This window comes from Canis lupus, chromosome 30, assembly GCF_011100685.1.
Source record: "Canis lupus familiaris isolate Mischka breed German Shepherd chromosome 30, alternate assembly UU_Cfam_GSD_1.0, whole genome shotgun sequence".
NCBI lineage: Eukaryota > Metazoa > Chordata > Mammalia > Carnivora > Canidae > Canis > Canis lupus.
In genome coordinates this window covers 24930153-24934511 of record NC_049251.1, presented here as the reverse complement: position 1 = coordinate 24934511, position 4359 = coordinate 24930153, and the positions used below count along the sequence as shown (strand labels likewise).

At 39.3% G+C, this 4359-nt stretch overlaps 1 long non-coding RNA gene across 1 annotated transcript; it reads left to right on the top strand.

The window, feature by feature from the left end:
* The first annotated feature begins 378 nt into the window (after nucleotides 1-378).
* LOC111093288 lies at nucleotides 379-3943 on the top strand. The gene is made up of 3 exons (XR_005381365.1): nucleotides 379-509; nucleotides 1963-2063; nucleotides 3838-3943. It is a non-coding gene; the product is annotated as an uncharacterized LOC111093288 (long non-coding RNA).
* Nucleotides 3944-4359: the final 416 nt, after the last annotated feature.

Genomic DNA, 4359 nt, shown 5'->3' with positions numbered 1-4359 from the left:
TTAAATCACTCAGGATCATATTATGATTATAAACTTCACTTTAAAGAATAATTAGAAATACTAATTAACAAGATTGATTAATTAATAATGTTGCCGGGCAGCCCGGGTGGCTCAGTGGTTTGGCCATCTTCAGCCCAGGACCTGATCCTGGAGACCTGGGATCGAGTCCCGTGTCAGGCTCCCTGCAGGAAGCCTGCTTCTCTCTCTGCCTGTGTCTCTGCCTCTCTTTCTCTCTCTGTGTCTCTCATGAATAAACAAATAAGTAAATAAATAAGTAAAAATATTAATAATGTTGCCAGAGTACACAGTACCTCTTGTTTAGCAAAGTCATGCTAAAAGAATTTGTGATTCTTGTTAAAGCATATACATTGAAATGAAATGTATTCAACATTCTTATCTTTTGCAAAGGCTAAACACTTCTACATTGGCCATGACTTTCAGAACAAGAACCTTGAAAATGAATTTCAAATCATATCTGTAAGATGAGATTCTTCGTCAGATTCCAAAGAGTAAGTTCGCACTTATGGACATTATTCACTTAATGTATAGAACACAACACTGGAAATGTACACTAAGTGCACTGTTTCTGCTTAAAAACTCTGAAAAACATCTCCTGGGTCAGGTTAGCTGAAAAGAAAATGAATAGTGGGACTTTGTGATCTATTCATACCTGGATGCACACGTGTATCTCCAATTAACTGAAACAAATTCCCAGCATGTTTCCAGTGAAAAGGATATTTTTAATCATGTCATGGTATGTTGGCAGGTATTTTTAACCATGCCAAGTCAGAATGTTATACTACAAATCTAGAAATTTCAACAGCAAAACCGAATCAGACACACAGAATTCTAATATTAACTTAGCGCTCCATGGATAGGTCTCTACACATGGTAGTCCGGGTGGCTCAGGGGTTTAGCGCTGCCTTCAGCCCAGGGTGTAATCCTGGGGACCCGGAATCGAGTCCCACGTTGGGCTCCCTGTGTGGAGCCTGCTTCTCCCTCTGCCTGTGTCTCTGCCTCTCTCTCTGTGTCTCTCATGAATAAATAAAATCTTAAAAAAAATTAAATTACATAACATATATAAGCTCATACCCCAGCAACACTTCTATTAAGAGCTTTTCCTCAAGCCAAAATCTCAATCAGAGGAAGATGCGAGGTGAATCAAATCAGTCTCTTACAAATATCCAGGGCAGTAACAAATTAAGATGGTTAATTTAAAGAGAGTGTTTAAATTTAGGATTTAGGATTAAATTTAAATTTAGGATTATTTTAGTTACAAAAGCCTAACTGTAAATGGCTCTAACAAAGATCACTTACTAGAGGCAGCAGCTTCCAGGAGGCTGCAAGCAAGGTCAATTCAGTACCTCAACAGTGACTTGAATGACCCAAACTCTTTCTGTCTTAAGGGTCAATGATCTTCAACATATTGTCTGTCATCCTCAGACTTGTCCTTTTGTTACAGCAAGGTGGCTGCTACTACCCCAGACATCAAGTTAGCAACTATGTCTGAAGGCAGAAAGGGCAATGTTTTTCTTTTCATCAGGGAGAAACATTTCGCAGAATGTCACCAGCAGACTTCCCCTCAGGTCCATTGGCCAAGGATGATTGTATCACATGCCAATGCCTTCATTGCAAAGAAGCTGGAAAAATACCTTTCTGACATTGCAGCCTCTGAAATGAGGAGCAGCTTTGCCAGCAGGAAAAAAAAAAACAAAAAAACAAACAAACAAACAAACAAAACCACAAGAAAATAGAATGATTGTTGAGTAGATAACCCATAGTGTCTACTATACTATGTGTTTTCTGGAAAAAAAAAAAAAGTCTTCTTTCTCTTTGCTTTAAAAAAAATATTTGGACTTTTTATATATCTTCAAGTAAGCATTAAATAAATCTCTCAGTTCCAATTCATATGCTTCTCAATATGGTGTGTTTATGAGACCATGTTTCTATTTAACTTTTCAGCCATGAAGAGGATGTTTGTTAGTGTTCTGTTTTCAATGCACCGACCACAGATAACTGTATTCCAATCTCACTGTGCTGATAATGCCCTGCATTTACTAAAGGTAGTAGTAAATTCTGAGATGAATGAGTGAATTTTGATGAATGAATAAGATACCAGACTTATAGCAGAGAGAATTTTTTGTCTTGTTTTGTTTTAAAGATTTTATTTATTTATTCATGAGAGACACAGAGAGAGAGAGGCAGAGACACAGGCAGAGGGAGAAGCAGGCTCCGTGTAGAAAGCCCAATATGGAACTCGACCCTGGGACTCCAGAATCACGCCCTGAGCCGAAGTCAGACGCTTAACCACTGAGCCACCCAGGCATCCCTAGCAGAGAGGATTTGATACTAAGTCGTTGCATGTCCTATTTTTTATGATAATAACTAGCACTTGTATAACACTTTATAATTAGAAAAGCCACTTATGCATATCTTTCAAACATTACTACCCACATAAAGGTTATATCCATTTACTTAAATGAGTGAGGACAATGAAGAGGCTCTAGAAAGCCAGAAAGCCAGAGACTAGACAGGTCAGCCCTCAGCCTCTGGAAACATTGTCAACAAAGAGCAGGCCCCAGCCACTGGCCTACAGCTCAGAATAGAGCTCCAGCCTCTGAGGAGAAGAAGAGCAAGGACAGGATGAGACTTTAGTCCAAAGGAAAACTTCTCTAATTGGGGGTGAACAGATGAGGACTTGGGAATCAGGACCAAGGGAGAAATCTACAATGAGACCTAAGACTCAGGAGTATACAATAAACCCAACAGATTCTAAGTAATAAATTTTGAGATGAATGGATGAAGGAATTTTGATGAATGAATGAAGATACCAGCCTTGTAGCATAGATGATTTGATACTAAGTCATTGCATGTTGATCTAGAACCTAGTATTATTCTTAGGAACTGGGAGCTGACTACATCTATAATTAGGGATCAAGGGGACCATTCGGGAATGAAAGGAGGAATGACGCCAATTTGGGCTTTCATTAATTCAAAGTTTGCTGAGAATATAAGTTATCTGAGGAGCTTCATAACTATGCAGATCTTCAGCCACCTCCTTAGAAACTCTGATTCAGGAGGTCTTGTGTCAGGCACTGACATTTTTAAGGAAAATCCTAAAGTGGTGCTACTGCTGTGGTCAATGGAATCATCTTATAATCCTAAGTAGGCATTAAGCTTCTTAGGAACCAACAGCATGCCTTATATTCCTTCTGTATCCCCCATAGATTTTTAACTGTGTGATATAACTGGTCAATATGCATGTCGATTGAAATCTCTGCCAGTTTAAATTAGGTCACTGGAATTGACCACTTAGGTTGATCATAGAGTCACCTGCTGAAGAAGTTAAAAGTACTCACAACTTAATGCTAATTGGTTAACTCCCATCTTCAAGGTACTAGACATTGTAGGGGAACCAGAAGTGAGCATAACACAGAGTCTGCATTCCAGGTAGTTACAAAGCAGTGGGGGTACAGATACAATGCAATACAAAGTAGAATTTGTTGCATGTTATGATATGAATAAGAATGCTGGGAGAGAGGAACAGTCAGGGAAGGTCAGCTATGCCTTGAAGAACAAGTAAGACTTCAGTAGGTGGTGGAAAAAGGAATGGTCATTCCACACAAAGGTCTTCATGCATTCATTCATTCAACAAATGTTTACTGAGCCCCTATTGTGTGCCAAGCACTGTTCTAGGGGTTAGAAGTACAGAAATGTACACCACCGAGTCCCTGCTAATATTCTAGGGAGGATGGGAGATAGCCAATAAACTAATTAGTAAGGACATATTATGCTATACTTGATAAATACTGACATTCTATCTCTTGTGTATGGCAGCTATGTGAAAACTGAATTGAAGAGGAGGAGACATAGATGCAGGAAGACCAGCTAGGAGACCAGGGTAAGAAGAGAGGAAGACATGACAAGAATCCGACATATCATGTGAGTAGAAATGGAAAAAAAAAATCAGTTTAGTGAAAAAACTGTAACACTACAAGGATAACAAGAAAAATATGAGAAAGTTACAGTTTTGATGACCTAAAGATCCATATCCTCACACCCTCTGCTGTCATTTTCACCATCCCTAGAATGGTGTCCCCAAGATATCCCTGTCTTCCACATGGCCCTCGAGATGATATGAAAGGATGACAGTGGATACTCCCTTCTCTCCAGTGGGCAGTCTGCTTCTGTGGGGCCAATCCCCTTTGAGAGACACTTCTTTATCATTTCCCAATTATTTGTCTGTAAGGCAACCTATAGAGTTTAGCCCCAGGTCATTTCAAGAACTCATGTTGTATTAGGAAAATCAATTATAAAACACAAGGGCAGGGCACTGTGGAAGCTAAGCAACTGATTAAA